This window comes from Notechis scutatus, chromosome 2 (assembly GCF_049901735.1).
Source record: "Notechis scutatus isolate UNSWTSFEM ecotype Mainland chromosome 2, rNotScu1.2, whole genome shotgun sequence".
Classification (NCBI taxonomy): Eukaryota; Metazoa; Chordata; class Lepidosauria; order Squamata; family Elapidae; genus Notechis; species Notechis scutatus.
The window spans coordinates 64,684,862-64,707,715 of record NC_142010.1 but is presented as its reverse complement, the minus strand read 5'-3'; the positions used below and the strand labels follow the sequence as shown (position 1 = coordinate 64,707,715).

General features: G+C 37.1%; 1 protein-coding gene across 1 annotated transcript in view; it reads left to right on the top strand.

Annotated features, from left to right (window-relative positions):
- Window positions 1–22,854, top strand: part of TEX264 (testis expressed 264, ER-phagy receptor) — a 170,779-nt gene that overhangs the window by 3,025 nt on the left and 144,900 nt on the right. The window lies entirely within an intron of this gene.

Here is a 22,854-nt window from a genome sequence, read left to right as displayed (position 1 = left end):
TGAAGAAATGGCTATCAGTTGTTCAGGAACAGATAGTCAGTTTATTTCTGCATGAAATTGGTCTTATTGCTTAGGATACTATATAGTAAAAAAATGACTGACCTAATGATACTGATAATTTTCCAAAATGATATGATATCAGATGCTTGGGATGTTAGGGATGAAAGTTTGTCTTTAAGCTAAAAGACTCATCTCTTGGGACTTGATTTGGTGTATAAACATTAAAATGCATGTTTCTGCTAGCATTGTTTTTTTTAGCATCTCCTTTTTAAAGGAGAAAATGTGTATTTGCTTTAACTATGTGTGACTTTGAGGTCCTGTAAAATCTCAGGGTGGAGTGAGATTGTGATCTGTTTTGAATATAATTAAGAAATCAGTCTTAACTGCCAAATAATATGTACATGTTTTGGAGCCTCTACAAGTGCCCATTATAAGGGAGGGAATATTAGGTAATAACGAAAGGCATCATATGAGATTGTTACCCCAATTTATCATCCATCAAATTTTAGAATTAGAAGAAAAGCATGGTCTTTCCTCCAGAGTCTCTTCCAAATAGAAAAACCTATCGGCCAGGGAATATTCCCACATCAACCACAGGGAATAAAAGCAAATAATATGTTATATATAGGGAACTTTAAGAAAGGATGAGAAACACATTTGGGAGAAGAGGAAAGAAGCAAAATGGGACGACGTTTCTCAGAGAAAAATCCACATATACAATCAATACCTGCAATTTTGGCTTTAAAAACTGTAGCACAATTTTTCTTGCTATCCTTATGAGTATCATAAGGCTGAGCAAAATCAGATACAACATGGGTGAAAAATTCTAAAAGAAATTGGTCAGTAAATGAAGTACTTTAAAGATTTCCTCAACTCTTTAGAATCTAATGGACTTTAGGAAACGCAACTATAAATCTGGCATTATTTGTAATATTTTAACGAATAGAAGATTCTGTATTCTGCTTTCAGATTTAAGAACTCTAAAGATTCATTTCCAATTAATAGAGCATCACTAGGAGATTGCAAGAGAACAAATTACCTTAAAGGAGACTGATAATAAATTACCAAAACAAGTCAGTATTGTTGGATATGGTATATAAATATTCAATAATAGTGTATGTATAATAAATGAATCTGTTTTCCAACTCTGTTTAAACTCAGAGTGATTTAACATAAACATTACTTGACATTTGACTTATATATTGCAGACTTGAGCTTCCAAAGAAATTTTTAACTCTTTTTATTAGTTTCTGATTATTTTGTCTTTGTATGCATTTGAAAGTGGTATGGATCATCTGCTGCATTTATAATTGAAGATTCTGTTTATAGTATATTTATGATATGTCTATGGAGATTTTCAGTCATCAAGGTCATAGTTGTCCTAAAGGTACTTTTCCAAGAGGCAACTAGTTTTTCTGGTTTTTTTAAAAAGATGTTTTGCTTCTTATCCAAGATATGATACTATTTATAGTATTGTATTGTATAGAGAGGAAAAACTGTACATTTGGGCATTGTCAAGAAAAGTTTTAAAGAAGATACTTCTGCTTCTACTTATATGAAGAAAATGAGTGGGAAAAGGTTTTAAAAACCTTTAATAAAAAGGTGGCTTACTTAAGGGATCATAGATTCCTTCATGCATGTTCTGTATTTCACTGATTAAACTTGTTGATATGCTAATCGTGTCATAAACAGTAGCAATTAGGCTTCTTATTTTGAAATGAGTATTCCCAAGGTTGTTTATGAATACTGTTGTACTACCTTCGTCTTGGGATTGGCCTCCTCCCTATTCTCCCAGGCACCAAGAATTATAAAGAATCAGAGTTACTTTTACTCTGTGGAGCTTGTTCATTGTCTATCTTTTTCTCCATAATATGGTTTTCTTGATATTTAATTGAAATTCAGTCTGAACTGAGATATGGTTAGATTGAATTAGAACTAACTCTATGTTCAGCTAGTTATTTAACCAATGCAGTTAACCCATTAAGCCAATGCAGTCATGGGCTGTATCAACAGAAGGATGGTATCAAGAACACAAGAAGTGATAACATCAATCTACACTGTGCTAGCAAAACTACACCTGGAATACTGCTTCCAGTTCTGGTCACCATGAGAAAAAAAGATGCTGAAAGAGTCAAGGAAGAGCAACAAAGATGATCTGGAGGCTAAACTGTAGGATGAACCGCTAAGGGAACTAGGTATGTTTAGCCTAACAAAGAGAAGGCTTACTGTGACATGATAGATGTCTTCCAATACTTGGAGGGCTGCCACAGGGAATAGGGGGTTGATTTGTTGTCCAAAGTACCTGAGGGCAGAACAAGCAGCAATGGTTTGAAGCTAGCAAGAAGGAGATCTAATCTGGAACTAACAAGAAACTTTCTGACAGAACAATTAGTCAGTGGGACAGCTGGAGTTGTGGGAACATGCTGGTTGTTTTAAAGAAAAGATTGGATGCTCATTTGTCCAGAATGGTATAAGAACTCCTGCCTTGGGCAGGTGATTGGATTAGAAGACTTCTAAGGTCCTTCCATATGATTCTAACCCTGAAAAAAACAAATATTTTCTCTCTTAACTTAATTTAACCTTCTGTTTTTAGGGGCTACTATTTCAGGATTTAAAAAAAAACTGTTTCAGGATATGAATATCCCACAGGTGCTTGCTCAATAATGGACATGGTCATCGCAGAAGTTATTGTCTTCTGGGCTGTTGGGCTATTGTCAAAATAAAGCATATTACTGGTGAAATAGATATGTATGTATTGTGTTCTGAGACTTTGCTGAGCAGTTCTCACTTAGGTCCACGTTTCCAGCAGGAACGTGGACCGCTCCTATTGGCTGATGCTGTTTGACAGCTGACTATAAAAGGGAGCTGTCAAATGGCATCAGATGTTGCCTGTCAGCCGGCTGTCCTGTTAGCTTGCGGCAGCCGCGACAACCCTTTATTTTTAAATAAAGTTTCTGCTGAATATTGCTCTGCATTGCCTCTGTTCTTCCCACCGCCTATTTATTAGTATGCTTTCTTGTGGCATAACCACTTAGTATTGCATCACTTCAATCCCTATAATCTCCTGAGCATCGTAGTGTTGTAAAAACATGCCACTCAGAAATCCTATTTATTAAGTTGGCTGGAATGTTTATGTTGATACATCGAGCTAAGAGATAGGACAATTGAGTGGGTAAGTAGAACAGGAGGCAGTAATTAAAGGAATCAGTGCAGCTTATCTTAAATCTGAGCAGCATGTAATACCGTTGAAAATCTTTTCAAATACAGTGAAATGCACATATTCTAAATTGTTGCCAGTTCCCTTATATGATACCTACAATAGAGAACTCTTTAGATTTTCAATATTTTCCCTACATTTTCCCTCATGTTTTTTAAAATTATATATCCCATGTTTTAATTTTATATTATTTTTAATGAACAACCAGGAACCCCTAGTGGATGGCAGTAGTATAGAAACTGAACACACAAATGATTTCTAAAACTGAGTACATCATGATTCCTTTGGATACAGATGTTATCAGGATTTATATATCATGCTAAATTGTAGTGTGGTTTGTTTGATATTAGCTTAATGTAATGTATAAACCCAGAGGTGGCATTCAGCAGGTTCTGACCAGTTCTGGAGAACCGGTAGCGGAAATTTTGAGTAGTTCAGAGAACCGGTGGTAATCTTCCCCCAGGAGTGAGGAGGGAAAGGAGATTTTACAGTATCCTTCCCCTGTCATGCCCACTAAGCCACACCCACCAAGCCATGCCACGCCCACAAAACTGGTAGTAAAAAAACCCCGTATAAAAATTACACCTTATTAGCCTTTGTTTATAAATAACGATAGACAGCCTTTTGGAGGTGAGGGTGATGATGGCACATTTTATTTGGTTATAAGCCCTTTATATGGTTTCACATATACCCACAGAACTCGGGCAGTAATAATGAAATCATTAAAGGAATGAAGGTTGGCATGGGCAAGGCGGAGGGCTGTGTCATTCATTGCAATACAGGTGGTCCTTGACTTACAACAATTCACTTAATGACCGTTTGAAGTTACAATGCACTGAAAAAAGTGACTTATGACCATTTTTCACCCCATGGTCACGTGACTTACATTTGGATGCTTGACAACTGATTCACATATATGACGTCTGTAGTGTCCCGGGGTCATACAATCACCTTTTGTGACCTTCTGACAAGCAAAGTCAATGTGGAAGGCAGGTTCCCTTAACTGTGTTACTAATTTAACAACTGCAATGATTCACTTAACAAACGAGGCAAGAAAAGTCGTAAAATGGAACAAAACTCTCTTAACACATTTCTCCCTTAGCAACAGAAATTGTGGGCTCAATTGTGGTTGAAAGTTGAATCCACCTGTATGTTTGGGGCTAGGATCTCAGCTTGCCCCTCCTGGCTTATGGCCTGGAATTTTAGTATCTAAGATAGTTGCAGCTTATTTAACAAATAAGAATTAATTATAACACTTTAACCATTGTTAAAGCTTGTTGTTGTTGTTGTTGTTGGTAGGATAAGATTTCTTGAACCCAAACTAAGATAAAAGGGAAGTAACATTGGTTATAGAATAGTTAGGGGTTTAAAATTCGTTGGTTTAATACAAATAATTTTTTTATATTCTATTACTTGAGAGTAAGTCAGACTGAATTGAGCCTACTTTTTTTAAAAGTCACTACTTATTTATTTAAATAATCATATTCACTTTTAAATGGCTGTCAATGGAAATACCTCTTTTTCTCTGTTCTCCAGAATTCTAAAGAATATAAATAACTTTACAAAGTCATTGTTAATTAATTAATAGTTGGCTGCTTAATATTCCTTCTAAAGAACTGCAGCGAATTACAGCAGTGGCTTTTGGCAGATACATTAATGAGAGAATTTCATAGCAAATGCCTTGAAAGGAGCTCTGCCATATAATCTTCTGGATTGCACCTGTAGACGCCTCATATGGCATTGTCACTTACCTGGTGTTTAATGTGCAAGATATCATTTTCGTGGTTCACTTTAAATAATCATCTTCCCTGCTAACTCAAAGCATTAAGTCAACACTGCAAAAGTGATCCAGAAAAACATGACTTTGGCATGATGAGTTTTACAATATTTGCCACCTTGAATTGACACTCTCCCTCCCTCCTTCCTCTCTATCTATATATGCATATGTATGCATGTATGTAATTTATATTTTACTCTATTATACTATACAGTAGGTAGGGTAAAAATATGGTGCCTCTTGGAGGCATGCAATAATCCAATAATAGATAATTAAAAATAACAAACAATCTGAAATGAAAAAAATTGTAATAACAACAGAAATGGTGGAGAAAAGAGCAAGGAAGATCAAGAATTGGGCAACACCAGGTGCAGATGAACTGCACAGTTTTGTGTTGAAACGTCTGACTGGTTTACATCTATAGATTGCCATGCATGTTGACACCATACTGGAAGAAGATGAAGTTGAAGATTGGTTAACATCTAGCAAAACATATCTGATAATGAAAGATCCAATAAAAGAGGAAGCTTCAGGTAACTATAGGCCAATACCTATTTACCAACAACTTTTAGATTGCTAACTGGTGTGGTAGCTGATACAGTCCAACAACATCTTGTTGAAAACAGGTTCTTTCTACCCGAGCAGCAAAGAAACTACCGAAAAGCAGAGGAACAGAAGATCAGCTCCTAATTTACAAGATATTGGAAAATTGCAAGAGACCGAAGACCAACTTAAATGTAGTGTGGATTGATTGCAAGAAGGCATTCAACTCCCTGCCATATGGTTGGATAATCAAATGTCTATACATAACAGGGGTTATTAAAAACATCAGAATCTTTGTACAAAAATCAATGGCACATTAGAAGACATAGTTGCTAGTCAATGGTGATAGACTGTGAAAGGTTAACACCAATAAAGGAATCTTTCAAGGAGACTCACTATCACTAGTACAGTTTGTTATTGCTCTGATTCCTCTGTTAACAGTATTGAACAAGTTAGGCCATGACTGTCAAACATCAAAAAATTTAGCCAAGCTATTCCACCTCCATTATGTGGACGATGTGAAGCTGTGGGGGAAATACCAGTTGAAATAGAATCATTGCTCAACACTGTCCAAATACACAGCTAAGGAATTGCAGTGGAGTTTGGACTAAACAAATGTGCTACTCTCATCATCAACAGAAAAAATAGTGAAAACTGAAGGAATCAAGATGCCCTATGAAAATAAGATCAGTAATCACTACAAATATTTGGGTATCCTTCAAGCTGACTGTAATCCCTTAATTCTGTCATCTCCCTTGCGGTCATGAAGTACATGGAATTGGTTTAACATCAGGGTTCCAAGTAATAGACCCATAGCAAGCAAAACTCAGAGGCAGATAGATTCCTCAAAGAATAGCTTTATTGGATATATCATATTGCCACATATTGCTGACTCTGAAGGTTCCCACGGTTTTCAACTAATTAAAAGTCAAAGTTTGTCACTTTCTCAAAACAATCAGTCACATGGTCCAATCACAGCATTGCTTGGTTGGCTGGAGACATCACTCCGCCATCCTCTGGCCAGGTGTGAGAATGTCCATGGTTCCCAAGATAAAGTATTTTGTTTTGGCTACAAATCCCAGCTATCTCAAATCCTCCCTCCGTATTCCTCAGCTCCAGCGTGGCAACACTGAAGCTTTAAAGATGGCTTCGGCCAGGTCAGCTTCATGGTTGACACTGACAACATCAAGCATACAATAATCAAGAAGAACGTTAGTAGTGAATACATCATGAGATTGAAGAAGATCTTAAAATTCAGTGGGAAAAAACCCATCAAGGCAAGAACGACCTGGGCAATTCCAATCATTAGAGACATGGTGGATGGTATTTCAAATGTGGTACCCAATTGCTCTGAAACTTGTGCTATGCTGAGGACACTACACTAATAGCCAAAAAAGCAAAGGATCTGCAAGGTCTAGTAATTAAGCCCAAGAAGTACATTGACTAATTAAATATAGAGAAAACCACACTAATGACAAGAAGTACCAGCGTTAACATTGATAAGATATTGAAGTGGTAGACAACTTCTGCCCTTTAGATTCAACCATCAACAGAAAAGAAAGAAGCGGGAAACAAACTAGCACTTGATATTCAAAAGCAGTAGTGTGATTCTACCTACAAAGATCAGAGCCATGCAAGCCATTGTATTCCCCATTTCACTTTGTGGAAGTTAAAGCTGCTGGATTTTGAAGAAATAGGACAAGAAGAGTATTGATACTTTGCACTTTAGTATAGGAGCACACTCCTGACAATACTTTGGATAGTCAAAACAAACAAACAAATGGATAATTGAACAAATCAACCCAGAGTTCTCACTCAAGGCTTAAATCTCCACGCTCAAATTATCCTACTTAGGATACATCATGTGAAGCTCTACTCCCTGGAAAAGGTTCTAATGCTGGGGAAGGTGGAAGGAAAGAGAAAAAGATGACAACCAGCAGCAGGCTGGATGGATAATGAGTAGATTAATGAAGGAGCTGAAAGGCCAGGTTAAGGACAGATTATCGTGGAGAAAATCTACCTATATGGTTGCTAAGAGTTGATAACTTGATGGCATGTACTCAGTCAACACACACAAGCACACACACACAATTACACTTTGAAAATGACAATCCTTGATTATTTTATCAAGGTAGTATTTATTTATTTATTTATTTATTTATTTATTTATTTGATTTGCCAATTGTTTACAAGATAAGTGTATACATAGTTGTGAATACATGAAATGGGTACATATAAGAAAAATAAAAGAAGAATAAGAGAAACAATAGGACAGGGACGGTAGGCACGTTGGTGCGCTTTATGCACGCCCCTACAGACCTCTTAGGAAAGGGGTGAGGTCAATAGTAGACAGTCTAAGGTTAAAGTTTTTGGGGTTTGGGGAAGAAACTACAGAGTCGGGTAGAGTATTCCAGACATTGACCACTCTATTGCTGAAGTCGTATTTCCTGCAATCAAGTTTGGTGCGGTTAACATTGAGTTTGTATCTATTGTGTGCTCTTGTGTTGTTATGGTTGAAGCTGAAGTATTCATTGACAGGTAGGACATTGCAATGTATGATTTTATATACCATGCTTAAATCAGACCGAAGGCAGGCGTAGTTCAAGGTTTTCTAGTTCTAGAATTTCAAGTCTGGTGGCATAAGGTATTCTACAACAGTAGAGGGTGGAGAACTCTTCTTGTGAAATATTTCTGGACTTTCTCAATTGTGCTAATATCAGATACGTAATGTGGGTTCCAGACTGATGAACTGTATTCGAGTATTGGTCTAGCAAATGTTTTGTATGCTCTGGTTAGTAGTGTGATATTACCAGAGAAAAAGCTACGTAGAATTAGGTTAACAACTCTTAATGCCTTTTGGCTATGTAGTTGCAGTGGGCTCTAGCACTTAGATCATTAGAGGTGAGTATTCCAAGGTCCTTTACAGAGCTTGGGTCATCAACAAGATCTTGACTATTCAGCTTGTATTTTATTTTCTGATTTTTTTGCCAATATGTAAGACAGAGCATTTATTTGTTGAGATTTGAAGTTGCCATTTGTTTGACCATTCTGATACATAGTCAAGATCTTTTTGTAGGGTAGCAGTATTGTCTGTGGTATTGAACAGCTTTACATATATTGTATATATGTAAAGTATAGTGGTTAAAGTATCAGTATAGGACTAGGAGTGGAGCGGGAGGACTCAGATTCTAATGAACGCTTACTTTGGAGCAGGGTTGTCACATGATGTATTGTGACTTTTTCCCCCTTTGCTAAACCGTGGGGTGAGGGTGGCCAGTGCGTGATGCATCTAGCCCATGGGCCGTGAGTTTGACACCCCTGCTTTGGAGGTTTAGGCCATCATTTTCTCTCAGGCCAAGAGAGTGCTCTGCCCATCTGCATAATTGGAGTGGGAGAAGTAGAAGACAATGGTATGTACACTACCTTGAGCTCCTGAAGGAAAGGTGGGATATAAATGTAATGCCTGCGTACATATGAATTATACTAGGAAAAAGATTTGTCCCTGTATGTGTTTGCAAGATCCTGAAAGAGTTTGCTAGGAAAATGTGACGATGTCTCTGCCAGTATTGACCAAGAGGGCAGGGCTGGAAAAAAGCAAGAGAGCAAGAAATTGTGCAGAATTTGAAATCAACCAGTGCAGGCCTGTCATTAGCTATCTGTTCTGCTTTTTCAACCCAAGTGCTCACATTGCTGATGGATGCTGCAGGTGGGTGAAGCTGCTGGAATATTTGAATCCTTGCATTACAGAGCTTGTTTTGGGCACTTGCTTGTTGCTGTTGGGAAACACTCTTTCAGTTAAAGTCATGCTTTGCTAGGTAGCAAAAGGAGTTCTTCCCAAAGTCACCCAATCGTGTGTAAACAGTTTCTAGCACAAATGTCTCAAACAAAAAGTCCATGGGTAGCTATAACCCAGGGGATGCCATTACGCTTTTGATCTTGATTTTGATGATGGAAATAAGGAGGAATTTTCTGACAGTGACAAGAATCAACCAATGGAACAGCTTGCTTTCAGTAGTTGTGGGAGTTTCATCACTTGAAGCTTTCAAGAAGAGTCTGGACTGCCATCTGTCAAAAATGGTGTAGGGTCTGCTGGGTGGGGGAGGGTTGGACTAGATGACCTACAAGGTCCCTTCCAACTCTATCTGTATCTTGAAAGGACTGGCTAGACACAACATTCTTTCTTGGTTATAATTTCAACCTGTAAAGTGGGAACAAAAGTGTATTATATACAAGGGTACAGACACAATGCACAGTTCATTATGCAAATAATTAATATTGTGTTTTTAATATTAGAATTGGGGAACTTCTGTGACACTTACCTATTTTACTTTTGAACAGATTTGACTTACTGGCAGGAACTGCATCAAACCAAGCTGCTGTGAATACTTTTTTAAAAAGCATTCAAGTTCATTTAAAGCTTTTTATATCTAATATCAGCTTTACAGAGCAAAATTTTGCGGCAATGCGTAGTTCCAAATAGGGATTAATAGGGAAGACAACATTCTTGACTACTGTATTATGTTAGCAGGTAGAATAGATCAGAAAAGATCTAGATTAGTAATAGTATATTGAGAGATATGCTTTGGTAATCTATTATTCTGATCCAGAAAATTTTTGATAGGGTTTTCAAATAACTAAAAAGACTGGACTGAAATTCCTCAGAAATCTGAAATATCTTTCTACAGTCTATATGGATTGCATTGTTTCTAAGACCTTATTTGAGCCAATAGAAACTTTGATTTATGAATTATTAGTGTGCAATTGTGGATTCCTACATAAGTCAAGAAAATTTAGAATATAATTTATAGGGAGAGGGACTGTCACCTTCACTTTTGCAGAGATCTGGCTGAGGCTAGTTGAAAAAAATAGCATATTTTACAGTGGTATTTGAGAAGGAAATTATATATACATCTTTTCTTCCTGTGGTTGCAGATTCGTGTTATTACTGTTGCTAAATGTATTTACCACTGTTGAAGGAGAGAAATTATATGGCTCTAAAGAGTAGGTGTATAGTTTCTCAAAAGTTGTTTCATGTACACAGCTGTGGTTACTGGATTTTTCTCCACGTCTTATGATATACTAGATATCCTGCTTGTCAAAAACAACAGCAACAAAAAGCACTTCATGGTGTAAGATATAGTGAGTCCCTGGACAGGAGAATTAGAACCAGACAAAAATTTGGTAGCTTTTTTCAATTTAGTCTTATTTTCGAATAAGTCTTATTCTGAATGTCAGGCAGGTTCACCTTTGAATGTGATTGATTATTTAAGGGCATCTCACACACAGGGAATTAATGACAGCATTGAAAAGAAATGCTGACTAGGTCTATGGAATTCCTCCCCTTCCAGCATAGTTGTTCAAGCTGGTATATTTGAGAATTCTGGGTGTTACATTGCCAATGTATTTGGAAGGCCTCAGTTCAGAAAAGATGGGTCTGGTTATAGCTTTAGATTTTCTATTGCAAACTTCCTCAACTTCAGATGTCAGAACTTCAAATATTAGGTAGACTATGCTATACTGTTGCTGAGAATTTTGGAAGTTGAAGTCCACACATCTGAAGTGTGTCTAGGTGTGGAAGCTTGCGCTAATAATTTTCTTAGGGTGGATTGGAGCATTACTGACAGGGGTGGGATGCTACCGGTCTGCCTGGCTCTATAGAACTGGTAGCTCTGAAGAGCAGCAGACACAGAACCGGTTCTGTGTTTGCTGCTGTTTGGCCCACCCGCCTGCCTGGGCTCTTACCTGTCCTTTATTTCCTGCTTTTTCAACCTCGGCTGCTTTGCGCGGCACAGCTGAGGTTGAAAAAGCAGGAAAAAAGAGGCTTTCAAAAAGCTGCGCACCTGCACGCAGCGCTTTTCAGCTGTCTGGGTGGCACAGCTTAAGATTTTGTTACACGCGCACATAGTGTGCGTCTGGCACGCATATGCGCACAAAACATAGTCACTGAACTGGTAGTAACACAGGTTGAATCCCACCACTGATTACTGATAACATTTGCTAAGAACAGTGGTATATCTATGGTTTACCTGAAACTGAAACATATTTCCAAGCCAACTTAGGGCTCATCATCACATTTCACTTATTGTGGTATGAAAACCCATTGATACCCATTTCTAAGGAATGTAAACATCACCTTTGGCTTATCCCAAGGTTGGTGTGGAGGCAGCCTGAAGCTATTGTTTCTTCTCTTCTCCCAATACAAATCTTGCCATATAAAGAATCCGGCAATGATGCTGGCAATGATGCAGTTGGGGACAAGGATCTGTCCAGTTCCCAGGAACTGCTTAAATATGCTGCAAACTTATCTCATCCCCCTTCATTTTGAATGCCAGTCGTATCCTTTCCTGAAACAGGAAGCAGTCACTCATGTTTTCATCATCACCAATCAGAAAGCATGCCTTTTTGTGTCATAGTACTTGCTGCCTGGAACACCGTAGCACCCATCATTAGGTTATAATGGACTTGATGATCTTTTGGAGATCCCTTAAGATCTGGCTGTTTTTGCAGGCATGGGATTTGGCAGGTTAGTTGAACCCAAATGGACTGGTTGCTTGTTGCTTTTGGTGGCCATAACAATGTTTGTCTTTGTCTTTGATTATTGTTTAGTTTGCATAGTCTTAAAATTTGTTAGCCTTCCAGAGTAATGTTTATAAAATGAAAAAACATCTGAATTGATTAAATGAATAAAAGAGTTGCTGTTGACTGACCTCCATGATCTTTTTAATTTGGAATGCAAGAGACACTAGGCAACTGGCTTGTCCAATGCGAAATCAGGGCTTTCAAAAGTTACTCATTGATAGTAGTTTTTCTTGTGGGAAGGAAAAAGTTTCCCCTCATCTACTAGTCCTTTTCTGAAATTCTCCCAACTTTTTTTTTGCAATAACAACATGCTGAGGCAAAGTGGGGCAATTCAATGGGTGTTGGCTTACATCCTGACTTAAGAATGTGGGAGAAATGTATATTAATGGGATTTGAAAATGTTTAGATCTGCAAGTGAAATTTAATCAAGCCAGTATGAATAAACAGTAATGGGCTTCTTTTAAGTATTACTGTATGTGAATGATCATAATAAATTTAATATATTTCTGTTACAAGAAGTCAGTTGGACTCAGAAAATTACAGTAACGAGTTTTGTGGGATCCAAGAGTAGCACATTTGTTGAACAGTGAGAATATTAAGCTCTCGTATTTGTTTAAAGAAGGAGTTGGAAGTATAATAGCACTGCCTTCATGACTAAAATACAGAATTTTTGTCTTAACTATAAGATGGAATAATTTGTGTATCTTAGACTTGGTCTTGGCTAAAATGAACCAGGATAACAAGTAAAACATAGTTAAAAACGATCACAGCTTACTAACAGCTGAAAAGCAAATGTAGACCGTATAGGTATACAGTACAGTACATTCAGTTAATGTTCAGGTAATCAATAAATAATCAAATGTTACTACATGCAATTCATAGTTTTCCTATTGCTTAATACTAAAAACATAGCTACTTTCTCTGGCAACTTTTTTCACTAGCCATGGAGAATTCTGTTTTCACAACAGAAGCTGATAAAAGAAACCCATGCACAGGACTATGTCATATAAAGAGAAGTCTTCAAGTCATAGGTGATAGGTGTTGGCATACTTTGGCACTACCTGTCTGAACTTGTAGGTAGTTATTCCTAAAAATTAAAAAAAATATGGCCCCCTCTTAAAAAACTAATGTCAAGAAAAATACCTTTTGTTAATAATAGCAATCTCTAAAATAAAAACCAATTTGTAATGTGCATAATCCCTAAGGAAAAACATTGCTGAATAATAAACTCATCCCAGAGTTACTATAATTAATACTCAGGGATGTTGGGACTTGTTTTTCAACAACATCAGGAGGATTATAAGTTCTTAAAGCATTTCTAAATTAGTATGCCTCCAATTATATTTTCTTTGATTATATTGCTGATTTTGTGAAGCTTATTGTGCATTTCAAAATGGATTTGACAAAGATGGCAAGTTTATTATTCTATTTTTTATTGAAAAAAAATGCCTAGCTGTTAAAGGTAACACTTCCCTTAAGATTTATTTATTTCTAGATTTAGATCCCACTTTTCCTCCAGGGGCTCAAGGTAGTCTATGCAGCACTCTAATACAGGGGTCTCCAACCTTGGCAACTTTAAGACTTGTGGACTTCAACTCCCAGAATTCCTTAGCCAGCTTTGCATTGGACATTAAACTGGACTTCTGCATACAGTGTCTGGTTTTGGTGCCGAATTGTGCTCCTTTGTTTTCATGCTCTAGCTTCACTTATTGATTTATCTCCCATTTTTCCTTTAGGAACTGAAAAGGGCTTACATTGGGGTTTCTCTTCATGCTATTCTCACAACAGCCACCCAATGAAGTAGGCTGGGGCTGAGAAAGAATAACTAGTCTAAATCACTTACGTTACCAGTAGCATTTTGGCTCTTCACTTAATGGTGATGAATGATGTACTCCCTTAACCTTAAATGTCCCATTTCTCATTAACGTTGCTTGATGGATTGCTGAGACATTTAAGGTTTTTTCCCCCCTCTCATCCTCATGCACGTGCCTTTTTGGAAGCTTTTCAGCAGCTTTTGAGCATTGCTTGCAGGCTTAAAATAGGATAAATTCAGTTCCCATCTGGTTTTTTTTTCGCAGTGTGATGACCAGCTGACTCTTGGTGAGAAGTCTGAGAAGCATCTCCACCTTCCAACTTTTTTTTTCAGTCCTCAAAACAGCAACTGGGAAAGCCAGTGGAAACTGCTAGCAGAGCAGTACTTTTTTTCAGTTGCTGCTATAAGGGAAACTTGAGTAATTGGCAGAACAATACATTTCCCAATGACTTACCTATGTCTATTCCATGTGTTGGCAACAAGACTTTTCAATCAAGAATGAAAGCATAATGACAGTTTAGAAGGTGAAGAGCTTATGGGCTTCAGAAGCTGCTGAACTTCAATCTTAAGTAGACCTAGCTGGCATGGGTTATTTGAGGGCTGCTAAAAGCAGTATTTCCACAATCGCTGGAGGACTACAGATTCCCCACCTCTGATTTGTAGTGTACTATCTACAAAAATATATTAAAACTGATTATTGTGAATTTAATAACTAACAAAGATTTGAAATAATTCATTTCTATAAGGTTTTAGTAAACTGCCCTTCATTTATATCCTTTTGAAATGTTAGGTCAGGTATAATGTGGTAGGTAGAATGATATCTGTGTCAAATATATGCAGTAACAGCAATCTAAAATTTCATGTGGATTGTGAGAAAATATAGTATAGATTTTTCATGTGGATTATTCTTCATATATCATTCATATGGCTGATTTTCTGTGAGATAAAAGCTTGTCAAATCTGTCATTTTAGCATGTTTTACTTAGGCCTCTTATTATGTAAACTTGTAAGCTGTCCAGAGTGGCCTCTAGGTGAGATAGACAGCATACAAGTGGAATAAATAAGTAAATACTTGAAGAAAGAAGAATGAAAGTTCATTAATAACAGAATAATTGAGAATGTGGAGACTAGATTCCTTTTCACCATTATTTTTTCAAGATGTAGTATAGTCATTATTTTGGAATATGAGAGCAACTTTTTCATTAGAGTGTTACCAGATCCTTTAGACTAGAGGCTTTTCGGGTTTTTAACCTCATCTGTCAAACCTATGAGCAGGTAAAGTAATGTTTACATCAGAGAGGTTACAAAGGAAGATCATGAACCTGAGGAAAAGGAACAAAACTCAAGTAAAATCAAGATATAAAAGAATTAGATTAGGAATCCTGCTTGGCTTAGAAAGATGGACTGAAGACTGTGATGGACTGTGAGAGTTTGGTGTACATTTTGAGAGATGCCAAAAATTGGTAAAGTGTCCCATATATGGGCAGGCTAGATTTGGAGATAAGAACTTTTGGGATAACTTTAAAAAAAACTCCTGGCAGTCCTGTTTTGGAGCTTTTGTATGTTCTTTTCTTCAAAGTAGCAGAAAACTGTGAATGGTGAAGAAAATTCTAGAAATTGCAGGAACCATGGGTTGGGACTATATGTAGTTCTGTGGCCTCAGCTTGCCCATCCTTTCTGAGGGAATATTTGGAGGCCTTGATATCATTCTGGTCCTTGAATCATGAAACGTCTTTGGAAGAGTATTAAATGTCACACAGAATTCCTATAATAAAATCTTTTGTGTGTTGCTAAGGCCCAGAAACTATAAATGCAACCTGTGAAGGTAAAAAAAAAAGGTAAATTTTCTAACTGAGCCTTTAGAGGTTTATGTAGTATTCTTGATGCAAGTATAAGGTTATAGGAGTATCATTAGTAGCAATTTGGCAATTGCTTTCTCCATTGTTTTTCTAAATCCTTGATTTCGACAAACATCCTGTTGTTTTCATCTATTTCATGTCAGCATTTTCCCCTAAACCCAATTCTAAATTTATCTCAAGTTTCATTCCAAACAAACAGTTGTGCAGAGAATTACTGGTTTATTTACTATTAGCAAAAATTATTGGAAATCAAACTGCATTTGGTTTTGGAGCAAGAAGTATGTAGGTTTGCTCTTGTGAGCTTTGTAAACCTGATATGTCTGTGTTAATATATAAATATGTTTTAAGTTGGCTGAACACAGTTTAATCAAATGGTATTTTTTTTTGTAACTTTATGAACTTCAGAGTTTTAGAATTGACCCTATATTTTTCCTTTTATTACCTATGTGCCATCTTTTTGTGAATGTAATAGTTTCACGCTGGAGGTGGTTTCTGGATTGATGGCAGACTCCTCCTCCCCTCCCCTTCCTGTCTGCTCTTCATCCATTGGTTATCGTGTTGATTTATTTCTCATTGTGTTCTTTTTCATTGGTTATTTTATTTTCTATTACTTACTTCTGATCTGGTTACATTTCTTTCATTTTCTTCCTTTTTATTATTGGAAGTTGCCTTGAGTAGCCTCACAGTGAGATAGGCAGCAAATTAATTTAACAAATTAAATAAATAAATCTTCAAGGTGTTTGGTGCTTTATAAAATTTGTATGTAATGTGTATTGTGTCATTAGTTCTACACATTTTTGCAAAATGAATTGGCTTTTTACATTTTTTACCAACAACTGGGCACGCTCTTTTAGAATGATAAAATCTGTACCTCAGATTTGGATGCTTCCAATCTTTGGATTTTAATATTATAACTCCCTTCTGAGATTTACTAAGCACATTTTTCTATTCCGCCATATATCTACCAGTATTTCCATATAGATATTACTCATTATTAATTGACATAGTCGCTCCTCGGGTCTACAAGCATCAAAACTGTTTCATCATTAAATTGTTCATCCTTAACAGTTTTTCTTTTACTCTTTTAGATCTTATTCTTCATGCTACATAGTCTTTAATCAGAGTTGCATAATTATCTAAGCTCATAAGTCTGTGCTAAAAGCTTAAACTGTAAATAGGATCAATACCTTCTCTTTGTTTTATGCCTTCCTTTGTGCAATAGTTTTTATCGAATACCAAATTTCCCAAACAATACCTGGAATTTTTGCTGATCAGAAACCTCATAAAACTGGAACATATTAAACCATTCTCTAGCCTCTTTTCCAGCAACATGCATGGGCAAGGCTACCTGCAATTTCTCTTTCTTATCAGCTCTTCTAACTACATGGTGTAGCCTTGGTTTTCATTTTCTAGTGTTCTGTCAAATTGGCCAAAAAAAATGATCTGAAGTCTGCTGTTGATCCATTATTGTATTTATACCTTCCAAAACATCTCAATTTCCTTCCCATATTCTGTTTTATATGTTAATCACAGCAAAAAATAAAAATAGATCCAATATCCATCTAATTTCTACTGTTACATTCCAGTTTACAACAAAAGTAGCCTGCACACACACCTTGCTCTTTTAAACTACCCCGCTACTCCTATTATAGTTTATTCTTACTGAAAAGAGAGACATGATAGCAGTGTTCTAATATCTAAGAGGCTGCAACAAAAAAGAGGGATTTAAGCTATTATCCAAAGCACCTGAAGGCAAGACAAGAAGCAATGGATGGAAACTACTCAAGGAGAGAACCAGCCTAGAGAAATTTCCTGACAAAACAAGCAATCAGTGGAATGGCTTGCCTTTAGAAGTTGTGGGTGTGCTCCAATCACTGGATGTTTTAAAAAAGAGATTGGACAACCATTGGACTGAAGTGGTACAGGGTTGCCAGCTTAAGTAGAGGGTTGGGCTAGAAGATCTCCAAATTCCCTTTCAACTCTGTCATTCTGTTATTCTCAAGCAGTAAACTTATAACATACTGCCTTAGGCTATCAGTGAATTGTTAAGGGAGGAGAAATTGCAATCCTGAAAAAGTTGAAAGTGTGAGAAAGAAATGGTATAAGGTAGGGGCAGAGACAATCCCAGATAGGCTTTCAAGGTTATTGTCTGTCTGTCTGTCTGTCTGTCTCTTTCTCTCTCAGAAACAAACATATCTAATACGTACCTCCTATTTTCTCCATAACAACAGCCCTATGAGGGGGATTGGGCTAAGAGAGAGTGATTGGCTAAAATCACCCAGCCTAAAGTAGGCCAAGAATTCACAGGCTCTTGGATTCTAGGCCAGAACTTAGCTATCACACCTATTGTCTGGTTATCTTATCCTACAAAAATAAAAATCTTCCTGGAATCCCTACTGCTTTTGTTTCTTGATTTTGTCTGTCTTGAAGGACTGACTACTGCCAAAGTACCAGAAAACAACCTTCTGACTGAGATTCTGCCATCACAAACTGTATAATATTTATTTATTTATTTATTTGATTTGTCAATTGTTTACAAGATAATAAGTACAAGTGTATACATAGTTGTGAATATATGAAATGGGTACATATAAGAAAAATAAAAGAATAAGAGAAACAATAGGACAGGGACGGTAGGCACGTTGGTGCGCTTATGCACGCCCCTACAGACCTCTTAGGAAAGGGGTGAGGTCAATAGTAGACAGTCTAAGGTTAAAGTTTTTGGGGTTTGGGGAAGAGACTACAGAGTCGGGTAGAGTATTCCAGACATTGACCACTCTATTGCTGAAGTCGTATTTCCTGCAATCAAGTTTGGTGCGGTTTACTTTGAGTTTGTATCTGTTGTGTGCTCTTGTGTTGTTATGGTTAAAGCTGAAGTATTCATTGACAGGTAGGACATTGCAATGTATGATTTTATATACCATGCTTAAGTCGGACCGAAGACGGCGTAATTCGAGGTTTTCTAGTTTTAGAATTTCGAGTCTGGTGGCGTAAGGTATTCTATAACGGGTAGAAGAGTGGAGAACTCTTCTTGTGAAATACTTCTGGACTTTCTCAATTGTGTTAATATCACATACGTGATAAGGATTCCAGACTGATGAACTGTATTCGAGTATTGGTCTAGCAATGTTTTGTATGCTCTGGTTAGTAGTGAGATATTACCAGAGAAAAAGCAACGTAGGATTAGGTTAACAACTCTTAATGCCTTTTTGGCTATGTAGTTGCAGTGAGCTCTAGCACTTAGATCATTAGAGGTGAGTATTCCCAGGTCCTTTACAGAGCTTGGGTCATCAACAAGATCTTGACTATTCAGCTTGTATTTTATTTTCTGATTTTTTTACCAATATGTAAGACAGAGCATTTATTTGTTGAGATTTGGAGTTGCCATATGTTAGACCATTCAGATACATAGTCTAGATCTTTTGAAGGGTAGTAGTATTGTCTGTGGTATTGAACAGCTTTACATCATCAGCGAAGAGAACGCAATTGCTCTTGATATGATCACAAAGGTCGTTTATGTAGATTATGAAGAGAGTTGGTCCTAGAACACTGCCTTGGGGAACACCACTATTGACAGGTACTGGATTTGATAGGGCGTTCCCAATTTTGACCATTTGTTGTCTGTTTGACAGGAATGCTTCTATCCAGTTATTCAGTTGTCCAGAGATACCATAAGATTTTATTTTTAGGAGTAGTTTGTGTGTACCACTGAATCAAAGGCTTTGCAGAAGTCTATGTAGATTGCGTCTATTGCTTTGCCCTGGTCGAGTTGTGTAGTCCATATGTTTTTGCAGTGTAAGAGTTGCAGATTACAGGATAGTTTTTTTCTGAAACCAAATTGTTTATTGGAGAGTAGGTTGTTTGTCTCTAAATGGAGGATGATGGATTGGTTAATAATTGATTCCATGACTTTACAGGTGACGCAGCATAAGGAGATTGGTCTGTAATTTTCAACTAGGCTTGGGTCTCCCTTTTGAAGATGGGAATGACTGTGGCTTGTAACCATAGGTTGGGCAAGGAGCTGGTTCTGAAAGATTTTTCAAAGATTATGCTTAGAGGTTTGGCTATGGCAGCGGATAGTTTTCTTAAGAAGTAGGCACATATTCCATCCGGTCCAATAGATAGAGATGGTTTTAGGTTGCGTAGTGCTTTTCCAACGTTGTCTACTGTAAAATCGATATGTATTAGATCATTATTGTTGTCTGTGGTACGGCTAGGAAACATTGGGCATGATCCATTACTGTTTACAAACACTGAGCCGAAGAATGTGTTAAAGATGTTGGCTTTAATGGTGTCGTCGCTGCAGTCTTTACCATCAGGTCCTATCAAGGGAGGGATGGACCTTGAGTCTTTTAGTTTGTTGTTTACAAAATTGTAAAAAGCACGGGTGGAATTGGTGCTTAGAAGGTTTTCCTCTTGTTTAATGTGGTAATTGGTGCATTCGGTCTTTATCTGGTGGCATAAATTTTTGTATCGGTTTTTGAAATTAGCAACGTGACCAGATTTGTTTTTCCGCCAGAGTGATCTCTTTTTGGATTGAAGTTTCCTTATTGATATGGGTAATCTGCTTTTTTGTTTTGTTTTTGGAGTTGTTGTTGGAACATATAGTTTGATGACTCTTTTGACTTCAAGTAAAAATATGTTGTAATGGTCTTCAACAGTATTGCATCCAGTGAATAGAGATTGCCAATCGAGGGATGAGAGATCGTTATCTATATATAAGTTTTAGAATTGATTGCAGTAATTCTTAAGCATTTATAAGTCACTATTACTTTTGCTGATCCCTCTGACTTGTGTGGAATTTAATGTAATCATTAAAGTTAGTAGCTGTGTCATTATAAACAAACAAAAAGCTAAGAAGCAGCCAACTGCTCACAGGCCAGATGTTTAATTTAGTTTATGTGCTGCTCAATTCCAGATAATTCTGTTAAGCTTACACTGCAACAACAATAAAATTCAATATAATTAATCAGAAACAAAATAGTGAACAAGAAAAGTAAAAACAAGAAGACAAGATATACATAAAATGAATATAATCCACATTATAAATTTTGTATAACAATTGTGCCCAATGATAAGGCAGATATATACTGTATATAAGAGCAAATGGCTGCTCTGAGCTACATTTACATTTTTAATGTTTACTAGGAATCACAAATAGACTTTTCTCCAAATTTATAAAAATCATTTGGTTTTTCCCTGGAGTCTTTTTAAGAGGCTAGTTTTTTATTTGCGTAGACATTGAGTTCTATTTACACACGTAGAGACTGAGTATTGGCCAGGGTGTGATTCACATTGCCATGTTTGTCACATCTATAATTTTACTTGACTGATTCCCACATAGCATAGTTGATTGTATCAGAAGATCGAGTTGTATATAAGCTGGTATATATGATTACTGTTTACATAAGATCTGTGCCTGACTTCAGCAATTTCATATTCAACTTCCCTGCAGATCTTCCCCTACCACAGGCATGTGGTAGAAACATTTTTGCTAGTCATGCTATGCAGAAATAATTCAGTCTGTATATTAGGAATAGCAATAAGTTAGACTTATATACTGCTTTATAGTGCTTTGCAGCCCTCTCTAAGCAGTTTTACAGAGTCAGCATATTGCCTTCAATAATCTGGGTCCTCATTTTACCCACCTCAGAAGGAAGGAAGGCTGAGGCAACCTTGAGCCTGGTGGGATTTAATCTGTCAAATTACAGGCAGCTGGCTGTCAGCAGAAGTAGTTTTGCAGTACTGCACTCTAACCACTGCGCCACCAAGGTGCAATATATAGATTGCTTGCACAAAACTGCACATTCTCTTTGAAGATTGTTATTTCTTTTGTTTGTATCAAACCTGAAATCAAAAATGATGCCAGTGTTCTCTAATATGGTACCCTCCTGTCAGAGTATATTCATAAACTGGAATAGAGCATGGTAACAAGGTGAGCCAATGAATAAGCATAGCAACTAAGTCAGCCAATGAGAACTGTTTGGAAACTGAAACTAGAAGTAGCCTAGGAAACAAACTAGAAGTAGCCTAGGAAACTGAAACTAGAAGTAGCCTAAGCATGGCTCTATATATTAAGCTCTGAAGCTATGTTAAGCTTTGAGTCTGTCTATTGAAGATGAAACTGCTTCTCTCCTCTGCTGTGTATAATGCTTGCCTGCTGAACTAAAGTGAAACTGATGCCTGTTTCTGAGCTCCTGAGTTGCTGCTGAAGCTCTGAATTTGTAACATGTCTATTTCTGTCTGAGTTTGCTCCACAGTTGGAGAAATCTACAACTGGTTTGTAAAATCTACTTATGTTTATAAAGATGTTAAATTAAGCATCAGCCATCTATGTTTATGTTACTGGTGCTGAATTAATGCTGAAAAACTCTGAATACCTCCTGATATTTCGATCTGCTTATCGTTGACGTCCCTTCGGATTTAATGAAATATGGGGCATTGGGTAGCTGGGGAGGGAGCACCAGCACATTCTACCTGATTTTCCCATCGTGCATTGCTTTACTGACATATAGAGATGTTAAAGCACTAGTTCCCTGAATTGGATAGGAAGGGCTGCCGTATAGATGTATAGCATATGCTATTGTTATTGCCTCACCTGCCTGTGCTACCACTTTTTCTACTTCAAATATTTCCTTAGTTATGATATTGGAACTAATTTATGGTCCTACTCTGTTCCTGCTTGTAGAGCTAGAATCCTCATCCTCCTACCAGACCCACTCTCCCTATTTGCCTTGCTCTCTGCAGGACCCATTTATTCACGCTTCGTTTTTAGCCATCCCAAATCTCCTAGGTGCCACATAATGGAATAAACCAGATGTGTTTAAACTATTAAGATGAACAAGTACTATATAAAGCCCATTAACCCAGTCCTTCAAAAATATAGAGAATACTGGCTGCTACAAGTTGTAGGGGAGGAAAGAATTCTCTCCTGTTATATGATCTGCAAGTCCTTGGAAAAATGCGGCTTCTAATAGGACTTTAAGCCTCCCTTAAAGATCATTCTAAAACACCTTTTCTTTGTGCCTCCCTCTCAGCCACAGTCTTCCTTTTTGTTTGGCACAGT